General features: G+C 42.4%; 1 pseudogene; it reads left to right on the forward strand.

Annotated features, from left to right (window-relative positions):
- The first annotated feature begins 1,420 nt into the window (after positions 1–1,420).
- The window catches only part of LOC120538206, a 29,604-nt pseudogene continuing 14,783 nt past the window's right edge, over positions 1,421–16,241 (forward strand).

Below are 16,241 nucleotides of genomic sequence, written 5' to 3' on the forward strand. Positions count from 1 at the left end.
GCGAACGCTGCAATCAAGTTCCAGCCTCACTGGGTCACATGTTTTGCGCCTGCACCAAATTAACATCATTCTGGACCAAAATCTTTAAATGCCTTTCAGACAGCCTTGGAGTCACAATCCCTCCTAACCCATTAATAGCTCTGTTTGGTGAACTTCCAGACGGGCTTAAAGTGGAGAAGGACAAACAACATGTAATTGCCTTTACTTCACTATTGGCACGCAGACTTATCTTGCTAAACTGGAGGAATGCCAACTCACCTCTTTTAAGTCAGTGGGTAACTGATCTTATGTTTATTATCTAAAACTGGAAAAAATAAAATTCTCCCTTAGAAGATCTGTACAAAACCTTTTCAGGACTTGGCAGGATCTAATCAATAACATTTTAGAATAAGCATTTAAATTGATGAAGCAGGTTCTCTCCCCTCTTTTTTATTCTATTTATGTTGATTTATTTACATATTTTTACTATTATTAATGTCTTACTCTGCCGGCCTAGCTCTCTTTCTCATGGGTGGGGGTTGATTTGTTTCAAACCTAGTTTTGTTCAGCTTGACTTGCTTTTATGGAATTTTATTTGATTTTAATAAAATTAATAACATTTTTTTTTAAATTTTAAGAGTGTACATTGAAATATGTCCTGCATTTGTTTCATATTTTTAAGTTATTGGTGGACGACTGCATTGCTGGTAAAATCTCGGAACACAAATCAGGACATACAAGGAAGATTTAGAAGGTTTTTTTTTTTTTTTTTATTGCAAGCCAGATTCAGTAATTTCTGCCGATTTCCAATATTCTTCCATTTTCTTATGCATTCCTATTTAATAGGAAGCCGCAACAATCCCAGCCGCACTGGACATAACGAAGAAATCACATGCATGCCGACAATGCTCGTACAGCTACTCAAAACCCTGTGGTACACCTTGCATTTTTATTAATTTATCATAAAAAACAAGTATTTTGTGCCATTTTGAAAGTTAGTGAAACAAAGCTAATAATTGTGAAGTGTGCTGTGTTTTAAATAGCAATTATTGTATGTCTTATTAAAGCGCTACTTTGATACCGAAGATAATTCATATACCCGTTAATCACACAAATGCTGACAGGTATGAGTTACATTATTCTGCATTTTTTTTTAAATTTGTGAGCGCTTGTTTCCCGGTTCTCAAATTTGCTCCTCCCCGTTCAAGATTACAGCATGGGGAATAATCTAAAGTTGGGAGTTTTGTTTCAGATTTGAGCCCGAGCACATACGCGTCTTTACGTTCTCCCCATACTCTATCTGGTGAGGCCGGTCGAAGACGAGACAGGTCTCTAAGCATTAGTCCCGCTTTTCTCGTTAGCATACCGTTATTTGCATGTCGCTATAAGTGAGCGGGATGTGAACGACAGCAAATCCTTTTCTCCTTGCATTTAGATGATGATGACCCAGTGTTGCACTCTCAATTTCAACACCAATGAATGCTCTTTTCCGGACGATGGCTCCTTGCGTGATCTGCCACTGTCGCATCCGTCCGCGGGAGGGGAACTCAGCAGAGCCGGTCACTTGGTGGTGGCCGTCTTTCTTGGACTCATTTTTCTCCTGGGCTTTCGGAACCACTTCTTAGTCCTTAGTTCTCAAGTTCGAAGCTATTTGTACCCCGATTAACTTTATTCTGCTGAATATAAGCATCAGCGACATGCTCGTCTGCACCTTTGCAACTCCCTTTAGTTTCGCGGCCAGGTGGCTTATAGGAAACAGAGGCTGCAGACTCTACGGATTTGCCAATTCACTTTTCGGTAAGCGAACCATTTACCATTTGGTAAGACAGAATATGGAGGGCAAAAGCTTCAAATGTTAGAGTAAAAACTTTACATTTAATCAAGTATCGTACTTTCGTGGATTTTTTTTTTTTAATTAATGGGTCAGTCTGGGAATTCTGACTATTACAGATGTTTTCTTCTTCATCCATTTATCCATCCACCCACCCAGGAATCAAAAGAGCAAATATTTGGTCGTACACGCCAGATAACAGTGTGTAAAAGTGACGCCTGTGAATATGAGTGAGACTGAATGTTTCCGAAAGTTCACTTCGTGATGGTCTGGCGTCTCCAGTATAGACTTCCGCGATAGTGGAACAGGACTACGCGGCTTAGATGGTAGACGAATGGGCAGACCTCTAATTATATAAATCCGAATTTTTTTCTCCCTCATTTGTTCCATGGAATTCCCTCATGACTTTTAGACATTAACAATAACAAAAATGTATTTGCCATATATCTGACAACAATGTAATATGCTTTAGATGCTTTCAGAGTGAACTCAAGCTTGTTTTCTCTGTGCATGGAGTATATTTTTATATTATAACATTACAACAACCGGCCGGGATGCAAAGGGCATTTCTGCCTTGACTGCTTCCCAAAAATATAAACTAAACCAGAAAACAGAACAGCAGGCAGAAAATAATTAATATACTATTTGCACACCAAATCAAGTTAGTTTGGTCAACAGCTTCAATGAATTTGCATTTTTATGCCTATACAGTATGTGGGTAACTGAGATTAATCAGAAGCACCAGTCCTGGAATGTATCTATAAATGTATATACTCTTTTGCATACTATTATCTTTTTTTTGCAAAAACATTTTGATAATGGTTTTGAAAAGTTTGCATAAAGAATAGGAGCTTAAGCTTACATTGCACTCCCAAAATCAGTCTAATGAATCATTTTAACACTTGTTTCAGTTGTAGCCGAGTATGTGCCTATAAAAGTATGTGCTGATCACAGAAAAGTTCAGCATGTCAAAAATGTATATACTGTCATTACCTGTTTTCTTTGTAACGACTTAAAGGATAACGTTTGTGTTTTTAAATCAAACGTGTTTCCTCACAATCATTAATTTGCCACATAAAATTGTGTTTTTATGAATGCTAAAAATACCTTTTCAGTTCTTGCAGCTTACAAAGGGGCTGAAAGCTACCAAAGTCCATAACTGAATGAAAAAGCCTTAAAACTTACCAAATATGTTCACTTTGAAGCAGCAAAGGTTAATAAAACAACACAGAATCCAAAGTTCCAAAAAAGTCAAATGCATGATCTTTAAGTTGGGACACACAGTACAGCACAGCCAAACAGAATTTTAAATGAATGTTCCAACCAGTATTGCGACTTTCTTATGGATTAAATCACACAAAACCAATAGTTTTGATCTGGCCAAGGACACAGCCTTGATGTAAACATTCAGTTCACCTCTGTTCTTATGAATAATGAGTTCATAATCAATAACTAAGATCAGACATGAACCAAAATTATAATTTACTGCTGAGTGATATAAACAGAATACATTTACCCTACGATTTGTATGTGACTGTGTAGATATTAGTTCTCCCATTATTTCCACATTTTGCAATCCCATTGTTAATCCCATTACATTTGATTAATCAGAAAACATGACATGAACACATCTGAGGTAGCCAAGCCATTCTGCTTTGACGGGTGGATTCTCCTGAACATTAAATACATTCCATCATCTGTGAAAGTGTACATTGTGTACACCCTGTAAAAGAAGCACAAACAACAAGTTCAAAGAGTTGAGGAGTCCATCCCCGTATACTGTAAACCGGTTTGTTTCACAGACTTTTGGGTCAAGCATGAAAACTCAGTACAGACAGTTTCAGATGAAAATGGCGGACATTAAATGCTGTGGCGACGGAAATGGAACGGGAATGCTGGGAAAGGAACCGCTGAGGTAGATGGGATGTGGTGACTTCATCATAGGGGGACCAGAGGGAAGGGAGGAAGTAACCCGGAAGTGACTTGTTCTGCTGGCTAAAGTATTCGGGTGGATTCATGGCTGCACTTTTTCATCTTTCCTGTCGAAATAAAGAAAGAAAGGACAGCACACCGTCATCATCCCCTGCCTTGCGATTTCAGACTGCTCTTTAGGTCTTTAAGCTGCTCCCCAAGCTCTCGTGCGTGACAACCCTTAAAAATAAAAGGTGCCAGAGTGGTTCTACAGAGTGATGCCATAGGGAAACCATAGAAAATCATTTCCATATGTCTGTCCAGAAAGATAATTTATTTATTTAGGTCATTAAGAGGCTCCATAGCTATGAATAAATAATAGCAAATTTATATAACACCAATGGGGTTTTTAATAAAACACTTTCTAAATACAATAGCACAGGCTACGTCCAGGTTTTCTTGATCTGTCTGTTTCCTGTTAGCCTACGATACTTTGAAGATGTCTTAGTTTTCCACATATTGACAACCTTTTCTAAGTGCAAATATCCAGTTTCATACAGTATGAAAAGAATGCTTAAAAAGGAAAAGGTTTTTATCAACCAATGGATCTATGATAAACTACCCACCCCAAGTAAAGTGCCATTTTAGAACCTTTATTTTTAAGAGTGAGGTCTTCAATTCAAAATGCACATATGCAATATCAAGTGTCCAGAAGGCACATGAAATCTTGAATTACATCCAACAAGCCCATTGCTGTTTACCTATATGAAGCTATTTATTAAATAAAGATAAGGCTCATTTCTGAAATTCTTCCTGTCTTTGTGTCCTTTAGACTACTTTCAAGATGTCCTTACCTTAGCTGATGTGCAGACTATGACCATCCAGAGCCGTACTACCCAGTAATGAAAATCTGAAAAATACAGTGCACAAAGCAAAATAAGAAAATCAATAAGTACCAAATGAAACAGAAGATCAATACTCGAATGAATAAAATAAAACTTAATGAGAAAAACACCTCATGTTATGCAAGATGTTATTTATGGACTTAGGGAGAAATGCTCTGTTGCCATTACATTTTTGTTCTGAGATTTATTCATGATTGAATTTATTGCACATATTACGCATGCATTTTGAACATGTTATTTAGATTTTCTATCCTGTGTTAACTAAACCAAAGTGAATGTAAGATATTGTAGCCTAAGAAGTACTATTGAATTCAAATGTAAATAGAAAGCACAGACTGCTCGCTCACTTATCTGTTTTGTACAGAATGAGCACAACAAAGTAAGCAGCACTTCAACTGCCATTCTTGAATAATGCAAATCAAATTGATAACTGCTTATAGGAGTGAAGAAAACCTAACATAACACTTCTGTATACATTCGATTATACATTTTGTGGTCAGTGAATAAATGAAAAGGAGAAAGGCAATGCTTAATCAGGCATTTGGCATGAAAGAACATCCTTGTAGCAGTGTGTCAAAGTAAAACATTCAGAAAAGAGAGCTTTAAACAGCAAATTTCATTTACGTTCATTTTGGATGAATCAGTAATCCTCTCTTCACAGTAAATACTTTGTAGTGGTGATGTAAGAAAAACAAATACATCAACTTTAAATAAAAAAGAAAATTCTTTGCTTCCTAAATGCCTTATTCTCTGATTTCCAATTGGAATTTCCTAACTAACGTTGGCTATTTAATCCTCCAAGTGAAAGATTCATTCAAATCTTCAAGTCCAATTATGCAAATTGTAAACACGTGCATTGACAAGTGTGAGACTTTTAATTTAGTTATTTTCATCTAAATAATAAATAACATGAACATAACTATGGCACAGGAAATAATGGGAATGTTGAAAAGTGAGTGATGATATGCAAACAAATGTCACACAATCACTCAGACTAAGTCAGGTCAGTTGCTAACTTTGAGTCTGCAGATTTCTAGAAGGCTGAAAGAGGATCTGAGTCTCTGAATTGGGATGACCCACTGGGGCTGAAAGGAACCTAAAGGTGCACGTAGCTTTCATTCTCACTTGAAAGAAAAGTTACAAAAAGAACGGATTTTTTAATTCATGTCTAATTTCAGATAACTAAAATGGTCTGCCCCCCTTTTAAGGGCTAGCTGCTGCAGTGTGCCCGAAAGACCCTCACAACCTTGAACTGGATTAAGTGTGTTTGAGAATGTAATGTTATGTTTTATTGTGCCACAATACAGTAATTGCAAAATAGCCTTGTCTGCTGTGATTTGGTATTAATTGATGATTAATGAAACAAGTCCATAAGGCTTCTACTTTTTTTTTTTTTTACCTTTTCCTACAAAATAGGGTTTCCTGGTCATTAGACTGACTATAAAATCAATGAACCATACTTGTGTACGAAATACCATAATACAAATTCATAAACAATATAATTATTGCATTGTATTATGATAAGATAATTGCATATGATAGATAGATAGATAGATAGATAGATAGATAGATAGATAGATAGATAGATAGATAAATCCAGAAAGGCAGAAGTTTAGTGTCTTGAATTTACAAGCATTTCTATTACGTACATCTTCTTAATTTTTCTTGTTTGAATACACAGATCTAAGTGAGAGAGGCCTTGAGTGTTATACTATATACTATACTGTACTATATACTATATATATATATATACTATACTAATGATGGCAAACGCCAGACAGTTACCTGATACATTTCTCCCTGGTCTTGTCACACAGTAACAATTAAGCATGAGAAAGCAATAGTTCAGCTGCCCATTTACTAGCCAGTTATAGTTGTCATTGCTCTTTTTCATAAATAAAGCAGTTTTATGAGAACAAGCCTTTAAGGAGATGTCTCATGTTGTGTAGACTAACATTGTTTTTGCTCTGGTTTAAAGTGAAATGTGTTGCTTCTGTTGCAGTGCACTCATTTGTCTTTCCTATGTTCTTCTTTGTCTGGGTTGCAGTCTGGTCCTCATGCGCTTGTTGTGAATGGTAGACTCTTCCCTGTGTCCTCTATAACTTCACTGAGAAAAACAGTGACTCTTAAAGACACAACACTAATGTGATAGTTGTATTCTCAAGAGTTTAGCTGCTGATCTTTCTTTCAAAAAGCATGGCTTTTGCACCCAGATATGGTTCAGTTGCTGAGAGCGTGAGCTTGGAAGTGATGAATTTAGAATTGATTATCCATGGAGTGTTTCTAGAGACTAAGAAAGAGATACAGCTAGTTTTTGAGGGGAAGTTTATGCTGATTAGATGTTGCAATCTGCTCTTAGGTGCTCAAATGTGTCCATCAGAGCAAAGAAGAGGCCAGTTTTTTTGGTACGAAAACATTAAATGAATTGCATTCCAGACTCTTCTTGGTTTGAATTAGACTACAGAAGTGTCATGTCATTTTGATTAACAAGTGAAATTCAGAAAACCAACTAAATTCTTGTTTGCTAACAAATGTGTCCCAGGTTGGAGGTTTTGTGACTACCTAAAGCCAAACTTATTAACAGGCACTTCAGGGCCATCTGAAACCTTAACTGAGAACACAACACCTTGAAATTAATTTAATTAGTTATTAGGAAGGGTAATGGGAAGCGAAGGAATATAAAAGGAAACCAAGCATAGCTAAAAATGCTTCTACTTACTAAACACTAAGCATAAGTAAAAAACAAGATTCCAAATTAAATTTATTAGCAATGATAATTGCAAAATAAGCATCCATTCACCTTAATGTTAACCTCGCAGGTTAGAATGTTAGAAAACACTAGAACTGAAACATCTTATGTAGGAGAGTTACTGAATGCATTAGAATGTTTTCCTAGTAATGGTTTTCTAATTTTCTTCCATTATAAAATCAAAAGTTTTCTAGTTTGACTCAGTGTCCAAAGTTATTTTGAATGGTTTTTCCAGCACAGATGTTTATTTTTCTCCATTGCAGTCCAAACAGTCATCCTCAAATGCAAAAGCATTACATTGAATCTGACAGAACTGATAATCACATATATCACTTCAAGAGTTTAAAAGTACAGTGGAACCTCAGTTTGCGAGTAACTTGGTTTCTGAGTGGTTTGTAAGACGAGCTAAAATTTTTAATAAATTTCCATCCATCCATTCTCCAACCCACTGAATCCGAACACAGGGTCACAGAGGTCCACTGGAGCCAATCCCAGCCAACACAGGGCACAAGGCAGGAACCAATCCTGGGCAGGGTGCCAACCCACCGCCGGACACACACAAACACAAACTAGGGCCAATTTAGAATCGCCAATCCATCTAACCTGTATGTATTTGGATTGTGGGAGGAAACCAGAGCGCCCGGAGAAAACCCACGCAGACACGGGGAGAACATGCAAACTCCACGCAGGGAGGACCCGGGAAGCCAACCGTACCGCCAAATTTTTAATAAATTTTGACTTGATAAATGAGTGAGGTCTTGCAATACAAGTAGTATGGCTACGCTTTGTCTGCTGAGCATCATGTGATCACAACTGAGCTGATGGTAATTCTCTCTCACGTACACGTGTATGTGTCTCTCTCTCTCGTTTGTGTGTGTGTGTGTCTCTCTCTAGTGGCCGTGTGTGTGTGTCTTTCTCTCTCTCTCTCTCACTCGTGGGCAATCGTCTCCTATTCGCTGTCTGAGTCACTCATATAGTCAACATCCGTAGGAGCTTATACTGTTTACTACAGCATTATGACTCTGTGTGCGTGTGTGCACGTGCTGTGACATGTGAGTCCTCGTCTTGTGCCCCAAAACACAAAGCTGAGTCTCAGTACTTTAACAACACCAGCTTTATTCAGCTTGAAACAGCAAGGTTATTTATTGTAGCAGTATCTGACACTCTACTATACACTTACACAGCAGTCAGGTAGGATCGTTGCCAAGTAGTACTGTGCCCTGTGCCTTTATAATGTTTCTTGTATCACCCATCGACGGCAGGCGCTTTATAGCATGTCTGCGATCTTTACAGATTCGCTTTTATTGCAAACTGCTATAGTGCTGGGAAACTGCGATTGCTTTGGGACACTCTTCCACATGTCGTTCCGTTGGCTGGAATCCCACAAGAGTTTGGAAACTCACACCAGCCATGATTCTTTTCAAAGGTAAAGTGCAGGTTAATTTGTTTTATGTATTTTTACTTTATATATTGTATTAATCATTTTTATATGAATAGTTTTGGGTTGTGGAACAAATCATCTGAGTTTCCATTATTTCTTATGGGATAATTCACTTTGCTATATGAGTGCTTTGGACTGCGAGCATGTTTCCGGAACAATTTATGTTCACAAACCGAGGTTCCATTGTAATTACATTTCTTCATACTAATGTTCATTGATCAATCATGGACCAAAGTCCCATTTGATCAGGTACAGTTTGATATCCTTAGCTTGGGAGCTTACACCAAAGGAGATTTGGGCTTCATATTTGGAGATTATCTACTACAGCAGCTTATTTGTTAAGAGGTTTTCCATGGACAGAATGGTAACTTTTGGTTGTAGGAGAAGTGATTTGACTAATGAGAAAAATAGGAACTTCCCTGATGAATGCCAGTGTGAGTAGATAGACTCCTTCTTTAAGTGTAGCAGATAATTGTAAAGATAAATTATGTGAAGGCTGCAGAGCTAGCGAGTAATTAAGAAAATATAAGAATCCAGCACACTGGGCAAACAGGACAACAAGATAACAAGAGGTAGACATGTATTTGGAAGCCTGAAAGTTGACTTCTTGGAAGCTTGTAGAAGAAGTGTTTTGTGGAAGGGACATTGATGTGGTATGTCCGATCTTAAATCCAGAAATGGAGCTAGAACAGATCTGAATGAATGTTCATCTTCTAAAATAAATTTTAGAGGTTAAGGTACGGAAAGACTATGACTGTCAAAGAGACAATCTGAAAGAATTACGTGGCGGTAAGTGGAAGGAAGATTTACTGTTGCTATTAAGTCAAGACAGCTTTCAATAGGTAGAATTTTTAAAGCATATGTTGATTAGTTGCAGATCAGGGTAACTCACAGAGGTGTCCATTCCTTTACCATTTGTACACACACATCAGTGCAGTTTTTGACCAGACAATTCTGGTGAAGCTATTCAGGAATTTTCCTTTTTGTGTGTAGGCTACCCTAATGTTAACATACTGTCACGTATGCACGAGTAGGAGGCCGCAGACGGACCTTGCACCGCTTCGAAAGACGTTCGCCGGTAGGGAGTGGCGGGGTACTAACTTTTCTCCTTTGTCTTCCAGGAAAAAAGACACTCCACCATTGTAACCTTCCCCGCAGTACGTCCACTTCCGCCCTTCCTCCGCCATCTTCCTTGATGTCAGCAGTCCCATCCTCCCTCACGGTTCCTTCCGAGCATTCCTCCACTTCCGACTCCTCCTCTATAAAATGGCCGCGCATATGAACTATTTTGTTTATATCTTTGACCTTTTGTTTGCTTATTGTGGAGTGTCCGCAATATACGGGGCCGGAAAACCCCAACCCTTTATACTGTCTGTGCTTTCTTTTACAGTGGCGTAGCCGGCAGGTAAAAGCCCGATAAAAAAGTGACCGAAGGGCAAGACCTCAACACGGTGCTGCAGGGAATGAATGCACAGATCCTGGCCCTGCAGCAGGCGCAAGCCAACACCACCCGGGAGTTGGAGGAGACGAAGGCCAAACTGGCGGAAGCCCAGAGGGTAAGGCCCGACCCGCCTCGTCCAACGCCCCCCCTCTGGTACCCATGACGGAGGCGGACGACATAGAATCTTACCTGGGGATCTTTGAGAGGACGGCCACCCGGAACGAGTGGCAGTGGTCCGAGTGGGCGTCCAATCTGGCTCCCTATCTGAAGGGACCCGCGCAGCGGGCTTATTACGACCTCCCCATCGAGGAGGCCACAAGTTATTACCTCCTGAAACAGGAGATCCTGGCGCGGTATGGCATCACGCCAGGCCAGCAGGCGGCCGAATGGCGGAGCTGGCAGTTCGACCCAGAGAGGCCGGCCTGTGCGCAGGCCTTCAACTTCTGGGGCAAAATGGGGCGCTGGTTACGGCCCGAAGGCCCCCAGGCCCGGAAGGTCGTAGAGTAGGTGGCTTGCGAGGGCCTGGTGAACGCTCTGCCCAGCTCCCTTGCCCAGCAGGTCCGGCGCCATCCTTTTAAGGATATGCCAGGCCTCCTGGAGGTCTTGGAGCGTCAGCTGGCGGTCTACCAAGGCGGGGGTCGGAAAGGCATGCTCGTGGGACCTGACAGGGACGGGCGGCCACCCCCGATCCTTCTCGACGCGCGGCAGAAGCGACCCCGAGGCCAAAAGAAAAACCGGCCGCCCCGCGCTGTTACAAGTACGGCGAGGTCGGCCACCTTCTTCCTACCTGTCCCCTCAACACGGCAGTGGAGCCGATGGACTGCACCTGGGCAGCCGCCAAAAGGTACTGTACTCCGTCACACCCTCTGGCAAGTCCAAACACGGGAGTGGTGTTGTTGAATGGGCACTCGGTGGTGGCTTTGTTTGACTCCGGCAGCAACATTACCATTGTCGCTCGCCTTTACGTGTTACCGCGACAGTGGCTGGCACAGCACTTTCAGGTCACTTGTATACACGGGGAGACCAAGTCTTACCGCAGCGCCCGCTGTTACATCGCCTGGAAGGGGCAAGTTTCCAACTTGACGGTTGCGGTGTTACCCGATCCTCCCTATCCGGTAATTTTGGGGCAAGACTGGTCACACAGGAAAAGCGGTAAGACGAACACCGCTCCCGGGGCCTCGCTAGGTCTGGTTATGAAGGGGCGAGGCACCCTTCCCGCGGTCTCCACACCATGCTCTGAGGCAAGCCAAAATGGCGCAGGCACATCGGGGGAGGTTTCTCAGGCGACAGACTCTGACCCGGAAGCATCCGCTGGAGAAAGGACGAGCCAGGGAACCCTTCCCCCAAACTGCTCACAAGACCCCTTAAGCAATTTGGTCCATCAATTTCGGTCCACGCCTGCCTCGTTTAAAAGGGAGCAGTGGAATGACAATTCCCTGCGGTTTGCCCGGAATGCGATTGTTCTTCCAGGCAGCTCACAAGCTAACGGTTCCATGCCACGTGAGCCCGTCTTTGTACTGGAGAATGATCTGTTGTATCGGGTCGCAACCCACGAGGGGGAGGTGCGGAAACTGTTGTTAGTGCGAGCTGGCTCACGCTCACCTCCTAGGCGCCCACCTCGGGGCTGAGAAGACACTGGAGAGAATCAAGCTCCACTTTTACTGGCCCGGGATCAACGAGGAGGTCTGTCGTTTCTGTCAGTCCTGTCCGGAGTGCCAGACTCGCCAGATTCCTAGGAAGGACCGTGCTCCTCTCGTCCCGATTCCCCTGATAGACATCCCTTTTGACCGAATAGGGGTAGACCTGGTAGGCCCCCTGGAACCCTCAAACCGTGGCCACAAGTACATATTGGTCATGGTAGACTATGCAACCCGATACCCAGAGGCGGTTCCCCTGCGCTTCGCTAATACAACAAGCATCGCACGGGAATTAGTCCACCTATTTTCAAGAGTAGAGATCCCCAAGGAAGTCCTCACGGACCAGGGTACTCCTTTCACCTCAGATACGTTCAAGGAGGTTGCCAAATTACTGCGAATAAAGCACCTGAAGACATCTGTCTACCACCCCCAGACAGACGGGCTGGTAGAACGTTTTAACCAGATGCTTAAACAGATGCTTCGCAAGGTGGTCAGCGCCGATGGCAGGAATTGGGACCAGCTCCTGCCGCTCGTGCTTTTTGCCTACCGAGAGTGCCCCAGGCCTCTACGGGCTTCTCTCCTTTTGAGCTATTGTACGGGCGACAACCCCGGGGACTTTTGGACATACTAAAAGAGGGCTGGGAGGCTGAGGCCCTTCCCTCCTCCAATATATTGGAGTATGTGGTGCAACTGCGTGACAGGCTCGCTAAAATCAGGTCCATCCTAAAGGATCACGTGACCCGTGCACAAGCAGCGCAGGCCCAATGTTACAACCGCAACTCCGTCCTCCGGGAGTTCCGCCCGGGGGATCGAGTAATGGTACTCGTCCCTACCTCCCATTCAAAGCTACTAGCTCATTGGCAAGGGACATACGAGGTTAAGGAACGAAAAGGGCTCGTCGGCTATTTAGTTAAGCAACCGAATCATCGACTGAGCGAGAGGATCTACCATGTTAATTTATTAAAACCTTGGAAGGACCGGGAGGAATCTCCCGACACTAGTAGATCCCTCTCCCTGTTCGCTAGCACATTTGCCCTTAACCTCGACGACAAGCTAACACCCATACAGCGGCGGGAGATAACCCAGACTATCCACGCCATCCCCGATGTAGTGAGCGAGGCACCAGGCCGGACCTCGCTGATTGCGCACGACATAGTCACGGACCCCAGAGTAATCGTCCGGGAGAGGCCCTATAGACTCCCGGAGGCAAAACGCGCCGAAGTGGAACTGGAGGTGCAGTGGATGCTGGATATGGACATTATAGAGGAAAGCCATAGTCCTTGGTCCAGTCCTATCGTCCTTGTTTCCAAGCCGGATGGCTCCTGGAGATTCTGCAACAACTTTAGACGTCTAAACCAGGTCTCCAAGTTCGACGCCTTGACGACCTGCTCGAGTGGCTGGGTGCGGCTTGATACTTGACTACCCTTGACATGACAAAAGGGTATTGGCAAATTCCTTTAACGGCATCTGCAAAAGAGAAAACAGCCTTTAGCACCCCTAGCGGACATTGGCAATACAAGGTCCTCCCATTTGGGCTGCACGGGGCCCCAGCGACATTTCAGCGTCTGGTGGATAGAGTGCTGAAGCCCCACCAGTCCTATAGTGCCGCCTACCTGGATGACGTCGTCATCTATTCCGGCACCTGAGAGGAACATCTATTGCAGGTCTCTGCTGTCCTCGCGACACTGGCTAAGGCCGGCCTCCACATTAACCCCCGTAAATGTTTCTTTGGCTTAAAGAAATCCAAGTATTTAGGCTACCTGGTGGGGCGAGGACAGGTGAGACCCCAATGCTCCAAAGTTAAAGACATCTTGGAATGGCCCCGTCCGACGGCCTGGGCGCCGTGTTGAGCCAAAGTATCGAAGGTGTCGAACACCCCGTAATGTACCTGAGCCGGAAACTGCTGGACCGGGAGAGCCGGTACGCGGCAGTGGAGAGGGAAGCTCTGGCCATTAAGTGGACTGTGACTTATCTCCGGTATTACCTTTTGGGTCGCGAATTCACTCTGGTGACTGGTCACGCTGCTCTTCAGTGGATGTCCCTCCACAAAGAGTCGAATCCGCGGGTCACCAGGTGGTTTCTGGACTTTCAGCCCTATAAGTTTGCGGTTACTTATTGCTGCGGCAGCCTTCACGCCAACTCGCATCACGACCTCTCAGTTAGGTCCGCCGGACCTGGCGGTCTTGGGCTAAGGGGGTCGTGTCACGCATGCGCGAGTAGGAGGCCACGGACGGACCTTGCACCACTTCGAAAGACGTTCACCAGTAGGGAGTGGTGGGGTACTAACCTTTCTCCTTTGTCTTTCAGGAAAAAAGACGCTTCGCCATTGTAACTTTCCCGCAGTACGTCCACTTCCGCCCTTCCTCCTCCATCTTCCTTGACGTCAGCAGTCCCATCCTCCCTCACGGTTCCTTCCCAGCATTCCTCCACTTCCGGCTCCTCCCCTATAAAATGGCCTTCGACGCCTCTGAACGGCGTCGCACATGAACTGTTTTGTTTATATCTTTGACCTTTTGTTTGCTTATTGTGGAGTGTCCGCAATATACGGGGCCAGAAAACCCCAACCCTTTATACTGTCTGTGCTTTCTTTTACAATACTGTATATGGTCTTATGTTGACTAGCATCAAATCATTTTGGTACCTGCTGATATCATCACAAGCTACAGTCATACAGATTTAAATGTTAAGTAAAGTTTGAGCCTGTCCATGAAAATATATTGGCTATGTGCTGCTTAAATTAAAGCATGAAAACCTCAGGTTTATTACTTTGAAGTGAAAAAGGACAAGTAACAAAAACGCAGACAGGACATGCATACCCCACACACTGCACTACTGTACATAAGGCCCTGGATGTGTCTATTAGCGCTAATCTCATTGTGGTCAGGTGTTTCTTGTATAGTGCAAAACCGGCAAACGGTGGAAAAAATGTTTATCTACATACCTGTTCTTTCCGCACCAGGACTGAACGTCTCTGAAACAGGATATCATACTGCTAGTTTCTTTTCCACAAACACTTCATAGGTGACTTTCTCAAATATAGCACCATCTGGTGGTCCTCCTCAGAGGTGAGTGAAAATCAAGGTTCTGCTAAGTGTCATTCTGATCACTATCTTGTGCTTAATGCATTCCTAATATTTATCTAATTTGTTTTGTTGTTTTTTTGTATTACTGTTGCTACCTTTAAGGTAGCAAATTGTACTGAACTTTTTCAATCTCTTTGCTGGCTTATGCTGCACTGCATTGACCAGGAAAAGCTTGAATGTTAAGTGCAAATACATGATTAAAAGAAAAAAGGGTGATCCTCATTTTAATGCTGAAATAATGGGTTCTAGCCTTCAACACAAGTTGTTAAACTGAAAATTGCTTTCTGCACATGCGTATAGAACCAGGGGTAAACCTAGGAGACTGCTGGGCCAATAGAGCTAGCTAACTTCATGAGCTGGAAGCAGCCTCTCACAAAGACTGTTTCACATGTTGCAAAATTCAAAGTTTCTTTCTAGATTACTAATAACATTGACTGTATGATGAAAAACTAGAAAAAAATGCTTAAAGAGATAAACTGGCGGGTTATTCTAAATATTTTAATATTAAGTTAAATTACTGGAGGGGTGCATATTACCTTTTTTTTAAACCTAGGGGGCTTTGCCCCCTGCTCACTTCACTCGCCAACCCCTGGGCCCCCTAGCCACTTTGCATTTCTGCTGCTCATGTATGGGGATGCGGATGTACAATTTAAACAGATTTTTATTTTCATGGGAATTGTTATATATTCATAATAGAACTAACTACTTTACATTACAGCGAGTAATTAACCATATAATAAAAAAGTAAAATGTAATAATTTGAAAGTAAATTATGTTTCTTGTTGTGTTAGTTATTCATTGCGTTATACAATTTTGTTCTGTTTGGTTTTGAAATTAACACGCAAATACTTTTTAAACTTACACTTTTACTAAAAATCTTCAGTAAAAACTATTTTTTTAATTACATTTTTGTCAATATCGCATTGAATTTTGATTCTGTGTTTGGACTTTCATTGTGACAATGCAACGTATAACTGCCCGTGAGTGAATTTTGTGTCTTTCTCTATAATAAATAAACCAACTTTTTTGAATGTTTGTCTCTGTGATTTGTTAATTTTCTTTGCAAAAGCTATTCTAATGAGAAACTGTTAACATTTTAATACAAGTGGCATATTAAGATCTCCTTTGTTGTCTACTGTTATCAGCGGATGATATTTTCTTGGATGCATCCTTCTTTCTACAGTAATTTGTGTGGCGGAAGGCCAGACAGTGTTAATGGTTGTAGTTATTCTTCAGATATTGTAAACTGATGTTTTTATCTTCC

Source organism: Polypterus senegalus, chromosome 10 (assembly GCF_016835505.1).
Source record: "Polypterus senegalus isolate Bchr_013 chromosome 10, ASM1683550v1, whole genome shotgun sequence".
In the NCBI taxonomy this organism is placed as follows: Eukaryota; Metazoa; Chordata; class Cladistia; order Polypteriformes; family Polypteridae; genus Polypterus; species Polypterus senegalus.